This window comes from Delphinus delphis, chromosome 1 (assembly GCF_949987515.2).
Source record: "Delphinus delphis chromosome 1, mDelDel1.2, whole genome shotgun sequence".
In the NCBI taxonomy this organism is placed as follows: domain Eukaryota; kingdom Metazoa; phylum Chordata; class Mammalia; order Artiodactyla; family Delphinidae; genus Delphinus; species Delphinus delphis.
This window is the reverse complement of record NC_082683.1, coordinates 157182962-157204595: the sequence shown is the minus strand read 5'-3', so window position 1 is coordinate 157204595 and position 21634 is coordinate 157182962. Positions and strand designations below refer to the sequence as shown.

General features: G+C 34.3%; 1 protein-coding gene across 8 annotated transcripts in view; it reads left to right on the top strand.

Moving 5' to 3' along the window:
• Positions 1 to 21634, top strand: part of AKT3 (AKT serine/threonine kinase 3) — a 397034-nt gene that overhangs the window by 82358 nt on the left and 293042 nt on the right. Inside the window, exon 1 of one of the 8 annotated variants that reach the window (XM_059996920.1) lies at positions 4795 to 4850. The exons of the other annotated variants lie outside the window; for them this stretch is intronic. The gene's annotated coding sequence lies outside the window, so the exon portion shown is untranslated. Of the gene's footprint in view, positions 1 to 4794; positions 4851 to 21634 lie in introns of those variants that run through there. 8 annotated transcript variants of the gene reach the window in all.

Sequence of the window (21634 nt, the reverse complement as noted above, 5' to 3'; positions counted from 1 at the left end):
TACTTAGAAATAGCATTTTTTTGCTTTATAAGTTGTTAAAATATTTTTTATTCTGGTAAGTCTTTATGTCATAAAGTAAGTAAATGACAGATATCAAATCCATAAGCCAACATTAAAATTCACTATAAAACTTGGCCCCAATTCTGAAAGCTATGGTTCATTCTAGAAATGTTTCTGGAACAGTTAGTGAATGATTTCGGAAGATGAGATTTACATTTTAAATACAGTGTCAACAGTCTTTACCTTGCCATGCATAATTTGTGTTGCCAGATGTGCTGAGGTCAGTGTTTTAACCATTCATATCTTATTTTCTGAAATTACTTAGTAACTCTGGAAGGGATTTATGATCAAAAAGAAGGTTTTGAAGGAAAGTATGTTAAGAGTCTTATTAATAGTATGGAAAGCAGTCCATTTTGTGGAGCATGATGTGCTCTGTCACATGGAAACATTTTTTTTGGATGCTTTCATAGCCATCTGTAGAGGGTGAATATTTGATTATACATAAGTCAGATAAAAAATAATTTTGACATTGTCTTTGCTTCCCTAAATACCTTGCTTCTGTGAAATGGTGTGTTAGCTTGATCACATCATTACAAAGGAGTTTCATAGTTGGCAATTAAAAGTATGTATAGTAAATTCATTGTGATTTTTAGTATTTTCTGTTGACAAGAAAAATTTTAAAAACAGATGATCATCAATCTAGCCTGAGGATTAATGATTTTTTTTTTGCCTCTGGAATGAAAGATTAATAAACATATTTAAAGTCTATCCATTTCATGTAATTTATTCACTAAATACGTGCCAGAACTTCTCAGAAACTCAGAATTACTATGAAACTATTACATTTATTCTTTTGAAACTTGGGGGAAAATGTAGATGCTTTATTCATTTACAATTGCCAGGTATACTGACAAAAATATGTTATTTTGACTTTTAGAAATTATCCTAGCATCATAATTTCTAATGAAATATTGGATTTGGACTAGTTCAGGCAGCAAGAAAGATTCTAAGATAAAGGAACTTAAATTCTGTGCACTTTGTCTTCAACAATAAAATATTTACATTTCTTAAATGCATATATATTACTATATTCTTTAAAATACATTCATATTATTTTCCTTGAAAAAATTGTCTTTAAGTTAGATGGTATCTCTTTGTGGCTAATGTTAAATCCTTACTATGTATCAAACATGGTGCTATGTGCTTTGCATGTAGTGTGTCATTTTATGTGTTTAAATGTTAAGGATAGAACAGAGAAAGATCATTAGACCTCTGACTATAGTCATGGGGATGATCTGTCTTATTTAGGCTCAGACATTTAGATAACTGGGACAGGTCCTTCATTGGTGCCTATTGATGATGCAGATGACAGATGATCACCCAGGGTTTTAGGAAATCTTTCTAAACTATTGTTCCTTGCTTGACTGAGTTTTCAGAAGCCAGGGAAGATATTCTATCAACTCCCAAGTTTTAAACTTAATATTTGGGATTCAGTAAGTACTTGGAGCAAGGGTGAAGGGGAAGAAGGGCTTACCAAAATGGGAGCTGAGTCTTTTCTCTGCCAGGTGTTCTCCATCTATTCATTTCTTCATTCAGTCAAGAAATACTTGAGTACCTACTGTGTTTATGAAGCTCACATACAAGTGAGGGAGATAGCAAATAAAGATAAATACATAAAGCATATGATATGTTAGACAATAGAGAAAACTCACGTCTGGGAGAGAGGATATGAAACATCAAAGTTGGCAGCGGTGGGGTGGGGGTCATCTTGGTTGAAATTTTAGATAGGATGGCCTGAAGGATTAAGTTAGTACTAGCCATGTATGGGGGACATCCATTCCAGAAAGAGGTTAGCTAGTGTAAAGACCTTGTGACAGGTCTGCCCCACATATGACCCGCATATGACTGCTGTGGGGCTTCATTAAGTAATTCCCTCATTGTGCTTCATCATATCCTGTTGCATCTCAGGTTGATAAACATGGGCCAGGGGAGAGGTTTCATTTGGTAAGATGTACCTACTATGATGTATACCTTATTAGTGAGCGAAGTCTAGTCCTCCAGTACCTGATTGCTGGGCTTCTTTGATTTGTGCAGGAAGTTAGGCAGGGCATGTAGCACAACCATGGCTCCTTCATACCTGGGGATGCACATTCTTAGGCAGAAGCCATTGCCTTTGTTAGCCAGGTGTTTTCTCAGCTGACAGGATGGGCCACCTAAAGTATAAAACCACATCATGTACCAACAGTGCAGTTTGGGAGTATTAGGGTAAATTGTTTAGAAGTATTATGGTATAAAAGTTAGGTGCCTTTATTAATATATAAGATGCATTCTATCCATATTATTTATTGTCTGAAGAAATAATATTTAATCCATAGTAGTATATATTCTTTAATATCACAGAAATGTAGCTACCTTGCTGGTAGGAGTGATTGTAAAATAGCAACTGATTCTCTTAGGTTACACATAAAATCAGCATCTTTATAGGTGCTTATGGCTCTTGGTCTAGTTTTTTTCCCCTCAGCTCTTAATATTCCCTTTCTACTTTAAAAAATTATTGTGTTTAAAAATGTAATACATTGGGCTTCCCTGGTGGCACAGTGGTTGAGAGTGCGCCTGCTGATGCAGGGGACACGGGTTCGTGCCCCGGTCTGGGAAGATCCCACATGCTACAGAGCGGCTGGGCCCGTGAGCCATGGCTGCTGAGCCTGCGCGTCAGGAGCCTGTGCTCCGCAATGGGAGAGGCCACAGCAGCAAGAGGCCCGCGTACTGCAAAAAAAAAAAAAAAAAAGTAATACATTTAGACCAGAATAGTGCTTCATACATAGACTTACAGTAAGATGAAAGAATATGAATTGAACTTTCAACTGGTCACCATGCAAATGAAGAAACAATATTTCCAGTACGCCAGGAGCCATCCGTAAGTCCTGCTCACATCCTCTTTTCCTTCCCCTAAAGGTAAATGTTCTCCTTACTTTTATGGTATTAAATTACCTAGTTTTTACAATATATAGCTTTAGCAGTTATATATCTCTCCTTAAACAATACAGAATTTTTCCTTTCTTTGGTTTATGTAAATTGGGATAGAACTTTATGCGTTCTTTTGTATCTTATTTCTTTCACTCAATATTAGGTTTGTAAGATTCATCCATATTTAGTGTAGTTTTAGTCCATTAATTTTCTTTGCTGTATAGTATTCCATTGTGTTATTGTACCACAACTTACTTATCTTTTCTATTGCAGATGGGCATTTGAGCTGTTTCTAATTTGTTATTACAAACTGTGCTACTCTGAACATTCTTATACATGTCTTCCTGGTGAATATATGTGCACATTTCTATAAGGGTTTGTATCCAGGAGTGGAATTACTGAGTCACAGGGAATATATATACTCAACTTTATTAGAATATGCAAAACTGTTCTCCAAAATGGGTGTACCAATTTTCCATTTTTGCCAACAGTGTTTGCTCTGTATCATCTCCAGTCTTCTATATTACCAGATTTCTAGTTTTTGCCAAAATGGGGTATGTGTGTGTGTTAGTGTCTTATGGTGGTTTGTATTTGTCATTCCCTGATTGCTAATGAGGTTGAACATTTTTTTTTCACATTTGTCATTCTTTCATTTATTCTTATATCTACCATCTTTTATCTGGGATTGTATTTTTTTCCTCTTGAAGTATATCCTTTAGAACTTCCTCTAGTACATCTGCTGGTGGCAACTCTTAGTTTTTTTTTAATATACTGTTTTATTTTATGGTAAAATATATATAACATAAAAGTTACCATTTTAGCCATTTTTAAGTGTACAGTTCAGTGGCATTTAGTGCATTCACATTGTTGTTCAGCCATCATCACCATCTGTCTCCAGAACTCCTTTCATCTTGCAAAACTCAATCTCTGTACTCCTTAAATAACTCCCCATTCTCCCGTCCTTTGGCAACCATGATTCTACGTTTTATTACTGTGAATTTGACTAAGTACCTCATATAAGTGGGGTCCTATAGTATTTATACTTTTTGACTGGCTTATTATGAACCTTAGAATAATGTCTTCAAGCTTCATCCATGTTGTAGCATGTGGCAGAATTTCCTTTTTAAGGCTGAATAATATTCTGTTGTATGTATATACCATATTTTGTTTATCCATTCATCTGTTGATGTCTTTTAATTTTTATTTGTGTGAAAATGTATTTATTTTGCCTACATTCTTGAAGGATATTTTTTACTAAATAGAGAATTCTAGGTTGATACTTATTTTCTTTTTACTCACTGAAGATATCATTCCTCTATTTTTGGGTTTCCACTATTACTATTGAAATGTTAGCTGTTAGTGTAACTGTTGGGCCATGGAAAGTTATCTTGTTTTTCCTCTGAGTAGTTTTAAGATTTTTCTCTTTGTTTTGTGCCTAGACATGTATTTCTTCTTTTTTATCCTGTTTGAATATTCATTAACTATCTTGAATATATAGGTAGATTAATGTCTTTCTGGAAAATTCTTAGCCATTCACTCTTAAGGTACTTTCAGTAACCCATTCTCTCTCTGATCTTCTAGGATAACAATAAAAAAAACTTGTAAAATCTTCCCTATGTGTACTCTATGCATCTTGTACCCTTTCTGTGTTTTCCATCTTTTTTTTGCTTCATTCTAGTTTCTTCTGATGGTTTCCCAGTCTTTCTCTCTATATTGGTATCTAACATGATATTAAGCTTACCCATCAAGTTCTTATTTTTGGGTTATTGTATTTTTTAATTCCAGAATTTATATTTGTGTCTTTCAGATTAGCTATGTCACTTGCATAGTTTTATATTTCACTGCTGAAAATTTCAGATTTGACTTTTATCTCCAGGAACATGGTAGGTTTGTTGTTTTATTTACACTCTGTGATATTTCAGTATCTGGAATCCCTATAGGTCTGTTTTTGTAATTTGTTGTTTCTGTTGGTTTTTGCTTCTGGTGTCTTAGCTCATCTAAGACACTTGTTATACTCATTGTAAATACTGTTGATTCTTGTTATTCATGGTTGCTATGTTATATAAAGTAGCCACAAAAACTGAATCATTGCTTCTAGAGAAAATGCAGGATTTGGGTTAGTTTCCTGCAATCTTGTCACATTTTCATCAAATGAGCAATACATAACCTTGTTTTATGTGTGTTTCTGTTTAAAGACATTTAATATGTGTTACTGATTTATTAACATTGAACTCCAAGCTAAAAGCACTAACTCATGCATGAATGAACCTTAGTTATCACCTGTATTTTTTCTCCGTAAAGCACATGACAGCCTTTTTGTGCTTAGGAACACTTGACAGCACTTTAGCGCTACTTTTGTGGGTCATTTTAAATAGTGAAATCATTAACAAAAAGCAGAAAAGTGTGAAAATTGGGGCACTAAGTATACTGTGGAAAGGACACTTGTTTACAGTCGGAGAGCTGAAGCAAGAAGGCAGCATCGCCTTTTTCAATTTCACCTGGTGGTTCAATTTTTTTGCAGGTCTGTTCTGTGTGTCTGGAAATAGCTGCAAGAGCACCCAGTGCATTGATTTTTGAATTACAAGTAAAATTTAGTGAGTAGACAAATTTACAAATCAGAATCCTGGAATAATGAGAATAGACTTTGTATACTCAACATTGTATTTGAAAATTATTGGTAGAAATACGAAGCCTTGAATAATGTTTTCTTCTCTCTGAGGGGATTTGATTTTGTATCTGCCAGATTCCTTGGAGGCATTAGCAATCTAGGGAACACCTTAAATTAAGTTCAAGTCTTGAGGTTTGCTGGTCCACTCAGATGTCATGAAGCTAGACTGCAGATCTATGTAAGATCTAGTTTATTTTTTGGTTTTCCACTACCATCAGCGAGTAATCATTGTGATTCCAGCTTAGCATGGGAGTTAGTTTATCAGTCTTCCTTTTGTCTGACATTTAAAATTATTCTTGGTGGAGTATCCAGCTGAATTACCTAATCTCACATTTACAAAAGTAGAACCTCCCTTCCTTTTTCTCTTCTTAATTTTAATCTCTTCTGCCTTCTCATGATTTTCACATTTCTGTCTCCCTCTTTCCCTTCTTTTGTGTTTTCTTTCATATTTGAAGCATTTGCTATAACTGTTATAAGATTGAATAAATGTTCTCAGTTAAGTACATTTTTTAGATTTATGCTAAGATTTGGTCTTCACATTACTTTAGTAATACTGGAAATAAATTAACTGATTTAAAAAAAATGAAACCTGGGAGTTGGAACAAGACCTTAATTTCTTTACTTCTGTTTTTTGCCCTTTTTTTAAAAATAATTTGTGAAGTGAATCCTCAGCCTTCATATTATTTTAGAAAGAAACAGTGTATAACATGACTTCTTTGTTTTCATTTAGGTTTTTATTGTATTTTATAATAGATGACTGGCTATTGTGGAGAAGTTAAATTTGTTTAACATTACCCTCTTGTCAAAACCATCTTTGTCCCCCTTTATTGTATTTTCTAGCAATAGCCTCAGTGATCCTGCTAAAACTTAAGTCAGATGATGTGGCTTCCCACATCATGACTTCCCATCTCAGTGAAAGCCGGAGTCCCTTCTGGGAAGGCTCTAGGTGATCTGGATCTCCTCATTACCTCTCTAACCTTGTTCTTACTAGTCCCTCCCTTGTTCTTCAGCTCTTCATGCTCTAACCATTCCAGCTTTTTTGTGTTCCTGGAACATGTTAGGTATGTTCCCATCTCAAAGCCTTGCTGTTCTCTATGTCAAGAAGACTCTTACCCCAGATATCTGCATCTAGCTTCCTTATATCTTTTCAATTTTCCTTAAAAGTAACCTTCTCAGTGACTACCGTCCTGGGTTACCGTATCTAAAACTTTAGCTCCCCCATCCCCTCCAAACTCTTTATATTCCTTCCTTCACTGTTTTATGTTTTTCTCCTTAGCACTTATCAGTATCTAACATTTTATGTATTCATTTCCCCTCCATCAAAATATAAACTTCATGAAAGCAGTGATTTTTGTCCACTTTTTCCTACTATGTTCCCAGTACCTGTCATAGAATAGGGTACTCAATATTTGTTGAGTGAATAACATATGAATGAAATTTATTACTAGAACCTATTTAAATAAGATAAATCTATATCAAAATGCAAATAAGGAACACAAATGTAAAAACCTTCACATTTTATGTATTTTTTATTTGTATTTTGAAATAATTTCAAACTTACAGAAAAGTTGGAACAATAACTCAGGCTTTTTTTCCTGATCCATTTGAGTATAAGATGCTCCATTACCCTTGAATACCTTGGCGAATTTTTCTTACAAACAAGGGCATTCTACGTGAGAAGAGTATAACTATGAAGAAATTAATACTGATACATCAATCACTACCATTTAATCCTCAATGTCTCCATCATTTTTTGAACACATGTTTACTATCTGCACAAGATGCTCTAGGCTCATCTTGCAATATCCCTACCCTAGCTCTGGGATCAGTGTGCTCCAAGGAATCATTTTTGTGTAGAGAATGATGTTTAGAACCTAAAATATGAATAGTAGTTTTGTACGTTGTATTGGGTGCCACTGTTCTCAGGCCCTTTCAGTACATAGTCAGGAAGTGTGTGTGTGTGTGTGTGTACGTACATATAGGTATATATGTATACATATCTGTGTAGTTATGTATATATACATTTATATGTATATTAATTTCTGTTATATCACTATCTCAATTTCTGCTTAATATTGCAGAGTTCCTTGTAGTTTGGCCTTTCTATATTTATAATTTGCAGTGAGAAACTAGGTCCAATTATCTTCAATATGTTACTTATTTGATGATTTCCTCTGTGTAACTAATCTATTTTGATAAGTCTTATAAGAACTTTTATTCTGGTCTTTATGAACATTGTTTGCTATATCCTGAACTTATCTAATGGCTGACCTAAAGCAAAGCTTGTTGTAATAAAATTAGACTATACTTCTTAAGAAAATGGTGTGGCGAATACTGAGAGTTTTCTTTATAATTAATAATTCTGATAACATGGAGAACATGATTAACATGCAGCTCATTTAACTAATAAAAACTATCTTTAGCTCGTTAGCCAATCTATCAATATATTAGTAATTAGAGCATTTCAAATTCGTACTTTAATGTTTAATTTCTAGTCTCATGTGAGTTTACAGATGTGACAAAAGGGAGGCAAGGAGCAAGAAGGAGCCAGTATGAGAATTAGTAAAGGGTCTTGAGTGATATGTTTATTCATTAACTTGGCAAATATTTATTGATTATCTCATGTGCATCAAACACTGTTCCCCTGGGAAGGTTGTCTATTTTGAGTCAAAATAGGCAAACTTTTTACCCTCATAGAATAGAGTTTCTCAACCTTAGCACTTTTGGACCAGGTAATTCTTTGTTATAGGAGGCTGTCTTGTGCATTGTAAGATGCTTAGCAGCATCCCTGGTTTCTACCCACTAGATACCAGCAGCCTGCCTCTACTCCCCGCCCCGCCTTCCCGGCCCAGTTTGCAATAACCAAAAATGTCTCTATATATTCCCAAATGTCCACCAGGGGTGGGGAGCAAAATCACTACTCCTGGTTAAGTGCTGCTGATCACAGAACTTAAAATCAAGTGCAGACACAGATATTAAACAGGTAATCATTCAAATATATGTATTTATTTATTATAAATATTTATATTCAGTGATATATATAATTATCAACTGTGATAAATGCTAATTAAGAAAAGTACAGAGAGCCAAGAAAAAGATTACTCCATACTGAAAACAGAGGAAAGTTTTTATTGATTATATATTAGGTACTTGATGTAAGAAAATAAATGGTCTTTAAGGGTAGGCTGGCTATATAGTGAGTCATACAAAATAGGAGGCTTTTAGGAGTATAAGAGTGTACTGTTAATAACCAAGTTGGAACAACAAGTAGAAATGAGGCAGCTCGTACAGGAGGACTTCACAATCTAATTCCAAGTTTCTATAATCTCCTCTGGGAAAAAGACCAATATATGAAACAAGTAGAGAATAATTCAAGGACATATATTAATTAAGTACTAAACTTTGTCATATGTTAATGTAAGAGGTGGTTCATTGTTATTTCTCCATTTTGAGTCTATGAAGGCTTCATGAAGGAAGCTGGGATTCCAAGTCTTTAATTTAGTACTTGAGGTTCTCTCTAACATGACTCAACTGTAAGAACTGTTTTCAGTTCTTACATGCTGCTACATAATTTCCTAACCTGTTGAAGAGTTTGAACTTCATGTAGCAGATAATAGAGAACTGCTGGAGAGTCTTGATGAGGAATGTAACATGATGAAATGGTTATCTGCTCTGGAATAAACCATTCCTTTTTATGCCAGCCTTGATAGTATCAACATTGGGTTATCAAAGAACAATATTATGTAACTATCAAGTATGTATATTGAAAGAAAAAATTTTTCTTAAACCAAATATCTCTGTTTTTTATAAAAAACTGATCTCCAAGGATTATTCTTTTATCAACTTATCTTCATATTCCCTGGTTTTCTTTATTAAACATTGCTTATATTTTAATTCCTTATACTACTTAAGGCGCCATAAATGATAACTTTTAAGTTAGTGGCCAAGGTATTTAAAACTGTAAATTATCTTTTAAAAGGTTTAGGCATGGCTTTTCACCCACTCCTTTAAATCTGTTTGCATTCTTTTTGTTGCCTTGCTGAGATCAGGGGTTGGTGTAGGAAAGATCGTAAACTTTGAAATATGGAGCATTTGGGGAAGTTAAGGCTGGTCAAGATGGTAGAACATGATGGAAAAAGCATGAAAACCTTGAAACTTACAGAAATAACAGCAGAATGTGGGAGAAAAATATGTATTGGGAAAAGGATGCAGGAATTATGTCAAAGGTACACTTGCCCATTTTGAATATTTGCTTAAAGCCAATTTTGTGCCTGGGAAGAGGGATAAAAACTTTAACTTCCTTTTCCCCACCCTTCCATTTGAAGGACCTTGATTTAAGACTGGTTTAGTTGGTACCGGTTAGTAGTATTTAACCAAGTTAAATAGACCTTTGTGATGACATCCTCAAATATAATGACTATTTACAGCATTGTTCTCTGAAACAAAGCATTCAGAGTACCCACAATCTACCTCTGAAGTTAAAAGAGTACAAGACCACTTAGAAACCTGCAAAGTGTTTCTGATATTAAAAAGTTTAAAGTCTATTGAGTTTGAAAAAATAAAATAAAAAGTTGAAAACACCAAAACTAATACTTGTGTGTAATTGAAATGAGGTTTTTTAGAAAATTAAATTTGGCAAATGATTAATCCTTAATAAGGATTAATTAGTTTGTCTATTTTAGGGAAAAATTAATTTAACAGACCTATTATTATGTGAAATTTACGTAATGAACATGGACAGTACATAATTTCTGTAACATTTATAGCATCAACTACAGAAAAGGCTGAATTAGTATCATCAAATACAAAGAACATTTATTTCAGAATCAAAGCTATTCGTAAAGCACTGCTCATGGTCACTATAATTAACTCAACATTTCAGGGCTTTTTAAAATGCCATGCCGTATCACTTTACTAGATACACCTTTCAGGTGCTTATGTGCTTCATTTTGGATAAGTATCACTTTTTTTGTACCTTCCCATGTTGTGTAGATTTTTTTCTTAGTTGAAAATATTCTCTCATCTGGTGACTTCTGGTTTCGTACCAAAAGTAAAGAAACTTGTAGTTATATTAAATAATAGAGGTCACCCAAAAAACACTGTTACAGACTCTATACACAGCGTTAGCCCTGGCTCAGCCGCTGGTTGTGATTAGCCAGCCAGGCTTCTATAAGTAAGTTCTCCCACCTTTCCCTGGAGACAGTGGAGTCTTGGTTGGGTGGAATATCAGTGTGAATAGCAGATTGGCTTAGCAGTTGTAGGCCCCTAGGCTGAAGTTTCTAGAGGCTAGCCAACCTCCTGAAACCTCCTTGATACCTAGGAACTTAGCTTTTACTACCTATCTAGGTCCTGCTTTTCTGTGTCCCCCCCCCGCCCCCCCACAACCCTTTTCCTCCCAGCCCGATTCCCCTGTGGGCTGGATACTGTTTCAGTTCTTCCATGTATATCTCAGGCCTGTTCCTGTAGACAAAAGTTCATTCTGCAATAAACGTTTCTGCCTTCTCCATTTTGCATTTCTGAGTTGGATCCCCCATGTACCTCTCAGATCAACAAAGCACCATTCTCCCTTCAACAGTGAACAAGGGCACATAGCAGAATATCCTGTCTTTCTCTTAAGTAGGCTAAGGAGAAAAAGAAAACTACAAAACAAAGACTGTATCATTTTAAAAGATGCAAATAGCACTGCCCCCTCCAAAAAAAAGGAAATGAGAGTGTATCATATATATAAAATTTAGATATAATTGTATTTCTTAGAGTATTACTCATTTAAGCTTTCTTAAATAAGTAATAAATCCAAATCCAAACATTGGGTGGAAAAGTCCAACTTATTTATAATTGCTTTACATACACTTTAAAAGTTCTGTCACATGAATGGGTCTTGGTATTTGCCTTGTGGCAAATGTCACGTTATATTGATAGAAGTTGCATAGATACTTAAAATGTATTGTTCTTCATGATTCTGTGGTAATAATTTTCTAGAAGTTCTTTTTTCCCTTTAGTAGTCTTTCTTTGAGAAACATTTAAAAAATGTATGTGTGCTTTGATGTAAATTAGAGTTGTGACGTATTATAGAGCAATTTTCACAAGTAAATTGGGTCAGTTAGCTCAGAATTAATAATCTTTTTTTCCGAAACATTAACTCATTTCCTATATGTGTTTATAACCTAGTAGTGTGTGAGTACCAGCAACTAAAACAAAAGGAAGTTTTCTTTTTTTAAAGTAATTTAAAAATATGATTTTATTATTTCTTAGCAGTAAATTATTAGACAGCCTTAATCAATAGTGTTTAGTAAGAACCGAATGTGTAAAGGGTAGTATGTTTAGAAATAACCCCAATTGGAGGACAAGGACATTGAACTTGCTGTCCTTGTAAAATACAGTGTGTGTGTGTGTGTGTGTGTGTGTGTGTGTGTGTGTGTGTGTATGTATGTGTGTGTGTCTGTGTGAGTGGGAGAGAGGGCAAGGAAGGGAGGGCTGGAGGAAAGGAGAGGGGTAGGTTAGAGGGTGCATATAGTAGTTGCAAGTAACCATTATGGTGTGAAATTAAAAAGACTTAGGACACATCTAAAGATGACAAAATATATGTTAATGCAATATAAAATTTGGTTTATTAGAGATAATGAATTATGATTGGAAATAATTGGGGTAAGTTTAAATGAAGGAGTTTTAAAGCAGTGTTTTGAAGGAGGGAAGGCAGATTAGCAGAATGTGAATTTGAGCTAAGTTCATGGGCAAATTAATTTCCACTTACTAACCGAACCACTTTATTCATAGAAACAATACTTTGCCTCTTTATATTGAAGTATATGGGAGGCCATATTGCATTTAGGCAATATGAGAAGAAGTAGGCAGGGAAAGATTTATGAAGGAGTGGAAAAGATAAAAAGATTGCTGTGCCATAGAAGCCAAGTGAGAGCAATTATCACAACATCATGTATGGATTTAAGAATGAGGCCCGAAAAGAGGTCACTGATGGCCTCATTAGTGACCTTCTAGAGACCAGTTTCAATAGAGTAGTGATGATAAGCAAATTACAGGAAGTTGAAGAGTGAATAGATATTGAAGAAATGGAGAAAGTCACTATAAATTATTCTTTTGAGTTATTTTTTGACAAAAGGAAAGAAAACAGATTGCAGCAGGTCAAAGGCAGATGATGTTTGAATGGGGTGAGCATGTTCATAGGTTATAGGGAAAGAGTCAAAATGCAGAGTGAAATTCTGAAGATTCAAGAGAGATATAATCATTGACATAACAAAATGTTTATAGATAACAATAAAAATGGGACACAAGAACAGGGGATAGCCCTTGAAAAGGAGGATGTATATGGTCTCCTTTGAAATAAAGGAAGAGGGTATTCCAAATAAAGAGACTGTTTCAAATGGAGAATTGAGAAGTTGAGATTATTTACATTCTGTAATTTCCATGTTTTCTAGGAAGTAAGTTTATTATAGAATAAGAGAGATGGCATTTGAAGGAGATGGTTTTGAATAAAGAAGATGTCTGCTTTTGGTAAATAATCATCTATCAATTTGACTTGTTAGATGGTCAAGTCAACTAACGATGAGTTAACTTCCCAAGGTTACATGAATTACAGTGTATTCCTTTGGCTTAGTTTCATGAATTAATGTACTACTACTCAGAACAATTACACAGAAAATAGATTGGATAGTATACCGAGGGTGGAGATTGATAAGATGTGTGCAGTAAAAGAAAAAGTAGATGAGAAAAATATAGGCTGACCAAGGATTCCATAGAGAAAGACTAATGAGTAAGGGTAGAAGGGAACTTGTAGACAGGGAAACTAGGGAGAGAATGAAGGACTAGAAATGGTAAGTAAAAGGAAGAAGTTCAGTGAGAGTGGGGAAATGGAATATTAGCTTAAAATACTAACGGTAGAGTAGTTTATTCCTTCAGCAGTATTTGAGTGCCCACCGTTTCCTGGGCACTGTTCATAGTAGTTTCTTACAAGAGATGCAAGTACCGAATAGGTACTGTTCAACAGAGTTGCCACTAGATGTCACTCTGACTCATGTGGCAAGTCTAAACTTGACACTCCTCAAGATACAGGGCTTTAAAAGTCAGACGTACATAAATAGGCAATCTTTACAAGTTTATGATGATTCGTTCTAATTCAGGTATCTTATTTGTACAGGTACATCCAGAGAAAACCTCCTTTAAAACAAACCCTGAAAATTTCATGTGATTAATACTGTCTTTGCATTGTTGATTTATTTTTACTATGTTAATCACACTTAAATAGTAGTATTCCTCTAGTGAGCTTTAAATTTTTTTGAAATCCTACACCAGAGTTTGTGCAGGTATTTTCTTTTCTTAATACTGTTTTTAGTTGTTTGCTAGATTGGTTGTGGTTTTATAGGGATGAATGAGTTTTTATAAGGACTAACGAAGCTTCTTGTTACTAACTGTTCAAGATTGTGCATGTCTATACTGTGAGTGTGAAGTTTTGCTTGTGTGGCCTTTGTGTTCTCAACTCGAAGGAAGCACATAGTATCTATTCAGCGTATTACAAAAAAAAATCTCATTCTTGTTTTCTATCCCAACCAGATAGGATCACCAAATAGTTTTGCTTCCTTGTCTTCATGTTCAAATAAAGGAGTCATGTTTAGAAAGCTTGTCAGACTTCCTGCCTACCCACAAGATTTTCCAACTTGGTTCTTTCAAAACCTCTGAACAATCTTGGACAGCTTTGCAATATGATTATTTAAACAAGCATGCAAAAAACAGACAAACTGACAAATGATGTAGACTTTCCCAGAAATACATATATAAACAATACCCAGGCACACTGTATATGTTATAGGATCTGTTTATGTTCTTATGTTTTCATTTATGTTAATTTTTCTTCATTAGACTGAAGAGCCTGAGGAGACATTGCTTGAACCATTGGGTCTCAGTATAAACAATTTGAAAACCATTATAGTAGAAAAAGCATAGTGTCACACTTTCTGCATATGATATGCCTAACCATATATACCAGTGCTTTTTACATAACCCATTTTATTGCTGACCCTTAGTTACTTGTGATTCATTATGATCTTAAATGATTTTTAGCCATGTTTGCAAAAAATCAATACTATGTCTTAAGTATACTGTTTTAAATTTCTCTCTTTTGAATTTTATTGTGTTTATGGACAAAGTCAGTTTATATTTTAAGGTGATTTTCTGTGGTACTTCCCAATGTAATATTAATACTTTCATTTGGAAAGGTAACTGTTTGCTAATATCATTATGGTCTATATAAAGACAAGTATTAATCAGGAGAGCCCTTTGCATCAAGGGGCCAGGAACAGAACTTGTGGCACAGACTTGGGTAGCTGCAAAGAAGGAAACAAATACATTATTTGGAATAACTGGAAATAGGCAGAAGATGCAACTGCAACTTGCTTTGAGCATTTTACAAAAGACTTTTCCTTGACTAGAAAAATATTTACTGTTTCATTGGTTCTTAAGACCAGATGTTGTTAGGTAATATTTTGGTCTGTTAAGTGAAGATATCTTCCTTTAATCTCTAAATGTCTCTTGAAAAAAAAATTATTTTGCTTTTTGGACAGGTAAACATGAACATTGCATTTACTGAATTATACTAGGTAGAATGGTAAAACAGGAAAGGAGGTCAGTAAAAACTTCCCAGCAGTTGCATCATAATTTTGCTTTCTCAAAATTATGTTTAGTTAATCATTATGAGTTATAGCCTCTATGGTAAAAAAAAAAAAAAGCATTCAGCTATGATGCAACAATGCTCCATTAATGAAATTCCTCTGGGAATTTTTCTATAACCACATTTTTATTCTTAAATTCACTTTGCCATATAATTTTCAAAATAAAACTTTTTTCTGACATTTATATTGGAATATAAAAAGTAAGTTCATTTCTTTGGGGCTTTACAGTGAAAATATTATATATTCCTTTTTAGGAATATATTCCTTTGTTGTACTGAGAATATTAAGTTTATTTAGATAATGGCCATCTATGCTCTCTATCTCTAATCCCTAAAGGCCTTAACCTCCATTAGGAACAAATGTAGATTTTTGTTTGCTTGAAATAGCTTTCTAAGCATGTAAAAACTCTTTCGACATCATTATTTAGGGGCTCCCATCCTCCCAGTGGAATCACAGCCTAATACAAAAACTTTGCAGCTGGTGAGCTCCCAAAGCCCCTTTTGATGATTGTTTTTAAGCTCAGCATGGCAGCTTGCAGTTGTTCCTTTCCTGTACTGGTACCCCCCCCCCACCCCTCCTCAGCCCACTGCCATGTTCATGTTCTTCTAGACGATAAGAATTCTCCAGTGGTAAAATACAGGGCTGAAAATTTTTGATGCCTTCTTCATTCTCTGTTCCTCATAATTCTTTTCCATTCATAAAGTTTACTGGAGATTTTCAAGGGAAAGAGCATGTGACTGCTCTCTCTCTCTCTCTTTCTCTGTGTCTTCTCTGATGCCTTACTGTCTTAAACTCATTTATTAAATTAAGTAATATGTATATCGACAGGCAGTAAGTATCCAGAGGTTATGGATTCCACCTCTTCTCAGTAAAGTGTCAGGGATCAGAGATTCAGTCTGCAGTTCTGACTATGGCCTAGTTATCAAACTTTACTATACTGTGTAAAGTTTGTTCTTTACACAAAGTATGTTCTCTATTGAAAAAAATAAGGGTACAGATAACCCAAGCAAGTGGCAGTTAATGACTTAATTCCCTGACAAACTGGTTGACAAGAAATTGTCTCTAAAGTTCTTTTCGTTTTGCTTAGCTAGCTTTATCATCTATAGGCTTGTATTGGTATTATTTAGAGAAAAAAATATCACTCAAGATAAATCATGTTTAGCTCATTGAAATGTAAAGACAGAATACATTTTAATTGAATAATTAAATAGGGTGTGATTCAGATATTATGAAATATATAACACACCTGTAATTGAGAGATCTAAAAAGACATGGAACTGATAGGCCAAGTTAGAGATGGATGTTAAACTACTGAAAAAAAAGATACAGAGAGAAAGTTTGAATATAAAGTACTACCTATATTTGAACTTAGTAAAATAAGTGTTGAACTATGGAAATAGAAAGAAAGCAAAGTGAAAAACTGTTCAGTGAAAGATCTTTTCATTTTGGTTCCACACTGGGAATTTGTGCTTTTGCAGTTCGTTGATAATGTTTATTAAAGTTATGTTTCAGAGTTAATGCAGATTTTGCTAAATTAATTTTTTGCAGGTCTACATAATACATTTTTAAACTGATACATAATTGACATACAATATTTTATTAATTTCAGGTGTACAACATAATGATTTGTTATTTGTATATATTGTGAAATGATCACTACAGTAAGTTTAATGCATTGTTTCTTTGAAAGCTATTTTCAAGATAAATATTATTGAGTACTGTTGATGCTTATTTTATATAATTAGTATATGTCTTGAATCACCAAACCCAACTTCAAAGGCATCTTCTAGGAAATCCCTAGAAATAGTAAAATCTCCATTCCTAGTACCAGTGATCACATGGGCAGGAGAACAGTCCAGAGATGAGATTAATAATCTGTCATTCAGGAGAGCAGAGTACTGATATCATCTATTGCCACCAAATTACTTTACCTGTTTTTTGTAAAATAAGAGGGATTGACCTAAATCATCTCAAAAATTCCTTCATGTTTTAGCATAGTGTGATATTTTAAAATCAATGTTTTTAGTGTTGTGTTTCATTTTATTATATAGATATGCCCCATGCTTCAGTTTTAGAACTGAGATCTTGAACAAGATCATTACAAGAAATTAGAAAACCTCTCCCATTACTTGCAAAAGAAATATCTTTTTGAGAAAATAATAAGCATATATATTTTAATTCATAAGGACTAATATGTATAGTTATCACAAATGAGATCCCCCCACATGGTGACAAGAATAGCCATTTCAAAAATTACCATTGAATATAGTAAGGAATATTGGAACTAATACATCATGGTGTAAAATATAGTAAATCAGGAGATTCTATTTCTTTTACCAGTAATAATTTTCTGAGGTAAATTTTTCATTAGGGTATGAGATACATACAGAAAAGTAAAAGAATCATAAGAGAGAGAGAAAAAAAAAGAGAATCATAAGAGAACCCCTCTGAATTTTCAGAGTGAGCACACCATGTAACTAGCATCCATACAAAAACACAGAACATTACCAGTACCTTCTACGTTTTCACCTGCTGTCCCTCTAGTTACTATCCTCCACCACGCTAATAGGATGGCTTCTGCACCACAGATTTGTTTTGCCTGCTTTTGAATATGGAGTCCTGTGGTGTCGTTTCTTTTTATGTTTGTTAAGAGTTCATCCATATTGTTGCGTATAACATTAGTTCTCTCATGCCAATTGCTGTATAATGTTTCCATTGTATGACTATACCACAGTTTATCTGTTCGATTGTTGGATATTTAAAAATTTTTTGCTATATGTCTTTCAGTATGCTATAGACACACTTCTGTTGAGTATATACCTAGAAGTTGGACTGCTGGACCACAGGATATGCTTATGTTCAGCTTTTGTAGATACTGTTAGATACTTTCCTGAAGGATTGGGTTTTTTTTTTACATTCTCATCAGCAGTTTATGAGTTCCATTTGTTCTGTATCTTCACCAACACTTGAGATTGTCTGTCTTTTTAATTTTAGTCTTTCTGTTGGATATATAGTGATATGGCATTGTGGTTTTAATTTGCTTTTCCCCGATGACTGCTGAAGTCGTTGAGCCCCTTACTTAGTTTGCTATTCATGTGGAGTACTAAAATAATTTTATGACACTGCATCAAAAAAAATTAAACTTATGTTAAGAAGGGGCATTGTAAATTAGATATTATATAAAACATTTGGCATAATCACTTGTTCTGCCTCTTTCTGTTAAATTGTGAAATGCTTTGAAAATCTTTTCTAACTTAATAAAACATTCTCTGTATTTCAAACCATAAAATTAATTTCAAATGCTTATCTTTTAAGTGCTCTTAAAACTAATTATTGATACCACTTTTGGGGAAAAGCTATCAAAATGAAGTAGTTTAAACAAATAGTATAATTTTTGTGGTTTTTTTTTTTGCACCAGAAGAAAAATACTAGACTTTGTAGAGAGTGTAATTTAAAGTTGATCTATCTAACTAATTTTAGTTTTAGTGGCCAATTACATAAAGCCTTATCTTCTAACACAGAGTTTGAAATTTCTTTGAGCAGTATTTTAGAGCTATGTTTCTGAGGTAGAGACTGACTTTTCCATGTGCTCCTACATTTTCTACCTTTCCATGTAATTATATTGGATACATATGACTAGTTTCTGGCCAGTGGACTGTGTGCAAAAATGTTATGTCACTTCTGGACTGAGGCAGTGTACCTCCTCCCTTGATCTTTTCTCTTGCTATGGTGACTTTGAAGGCTATGTACTCCAAAGTCTCTGTAGTAAGCCAGCCAGCTCTGGTCTGTTCTAGCAGTCAGGGTTAAGTAACCTAATACAGTTTGAATTCAGTAAATGGTGTGTGTGTGTGTGTGTGTGTGTATATATATATATATATATATATATTTATTTAGAAGATACCATGAAGCCCCATCCATGATTTTTGTGAGCCAGAGTGCTGTCTTTTAAATACGAGAGTTCAGAGAATATGTTTATGAGGAGAAATGTTTCTGATGGCAAAGTAAAAAAGACCAAAAAGTTTGTTTTACTATACTACCAAATGAGAAGAAAACACAGACAGATGTTTAAGGTTTCTGACTGTCACAGAGTCATATTTATCATTTATGTCGAATCCCATCATTTCCACATGATTCTAACTGGTTTGCCTTTTTTTTTTTTTCAGTTTAGGAAAGTGACAACTCTCACAGGAGGTGTATGTCACAGAGTATATTGAAGGATCATGAAAAAAGTATTGTAGTCTACCAGCATTTGCTGAACATTGTGAATACAAAGAACACACCCTAATTGAGATTAAAAACACTTTATTTAGAAAAATAAGTCCTTTTTTTTTTTTTTTTTTTGCGGTACGCGGGCCTCTCACTGTTGTGGCCTCTCCCTCTGCAGAGCACAGGCTCCGGATGCGCAGGCTCAGCGGCCATGGCTCACAGGCCCAGCCGTTCCGCGGCATGTGGGATCGTCCCGGACCGGGGCACGAACCCGTGTCCTCTGCATCGGCAGCCGGACTCTCAACCACCGTGCCACCAGGGAAGCCCAATAAGTCCTTTTTATCTTCATCTATCATTTAAAATTTTTTATACAGAAGTGATTTCTTTGAAAAGCTCTAATTTGCTTATTTCTTATTCTTGGTTTTGTTTTAGCAAGAATTCCCAGCAACCAAAAATAAGCCTTAGTTAATAACTTGAGGTAAAAAAGTATTTTATATACCATCATGTGTCTGCTAATCTTCTTGTATTAAATTCCTTAAGCGACTTGAGTAGAAAACTTTGAAAATGTGAGATGTGTGGTACCAGGGAAATGATCTTAAATAGGACAAAATTGGTTAAGAAATTGAAATGAATAAGAAGCATGTGATAAAAATATGCAGCACTCTCACTGGACTATTTAAATATCTTATGTAAGATTATTGTCGGACTGTGTTCTATAAACTTATAAAAGGAAAATATTAATTCCTTCTATTTAACCTCTTAGAGGATTGTCAAGATTAATATCCTTACATGTAAATTTTCACAGGTAAGTGTAATAGAATTGTCACTAGCCAAAAGGTTTTAGTTTAAACAACATCAGTATGATAAAAGATAAATGCTCCTCAATAAATTATTGGAGTAGTTTTTTACTAGTGTTATTGGAAATAGGCGATGTAGTACTACTTTTTGTGTAATACTGATTTGTTTTGAAAGACAGAGAAACATTCAAGGAGACAAAAATCAATAATGTCTAAAGACTGACAAACTTTTTACAGAAAATACAGGTATAAATTTTTATAAAATGAAAGACCTAACATACATTTCCCGGATGTATGGCCAACATTTCCTTCAAAAAATAGATTTCCAGGTACTTCATAGCTTAAGCAAGTACTTGACTCAGCCCCTCCCCTCAAATTTCATTTTTGAGCTTAATAAATATGCTTAGAAAATTTACATAGATGAAGTTTTAGAGTTTCTAGAGGGCACAATATAAATAATTACTCTCTCCTATCTGGCCTTGTATATACTATTAAGCATAAAATGAAGAGCAAAGATGGAGGCCAAAATATACTACTGATAATTGGAGGTCTTAATGTGAGAGACAAATGGCTTGCTGACTGAATTACAGAGTTAGGCAGACTTTCCCAAGCACATTTCAGGCAGTACAAATAAGACAGTGTCATAGAACTTGGGTCTTTTTTTTTTTTTTGGTAAAGGACCAGATAGTAAATACCTTTGCAGTTCATATGGTTTCTGTCACAACTATAGCTACTCAACTCTGATTGTAGTGCAGGAAAGCCACCAGACACAATACCAAACTAATGGGCATGGCTGTGTTCAATAACACTTTACTTAGAAAAACAGACTGCAGGCCTTGTGTAGTTAGTTTGCTGATCTCTTACACGTAAGAACAAAGACAGGAGACCAGCTTCAAAAGGAAGAAAAAGGGCTGAGCTTAATTTTGCATACCAAGATTTTTTTCCCCCAATTTTATCCACCAGATAAATTACTCCAGAATTAGAGTGAGTAAAGGGAAAGAAAGAAGCCTGGAATTATACTAATGAACGTTCCTTATAGGAAACGGGGGGGAAAGTTTTCCTCTGATCTTCAGGCTTGCTACCCTTCCAGTGAACACACACAAGAACCTGTTAGGTACAAAGCATTACTTCATACTGAATATTTCAACTTTGAGAGTCTTGGTGTTTGTCAGTGTCAATTTTGGCATAGTTTTTCATCACCAGTTTATTTCTGGCTAGTGATAGTAAGACCATGTTAATGAGCTCACAGGAGGACTCTTAGCTTTCTGCCACATGTGTTGACACGAGGGCATGCTTTAAGAAAGCTCAGATTACTC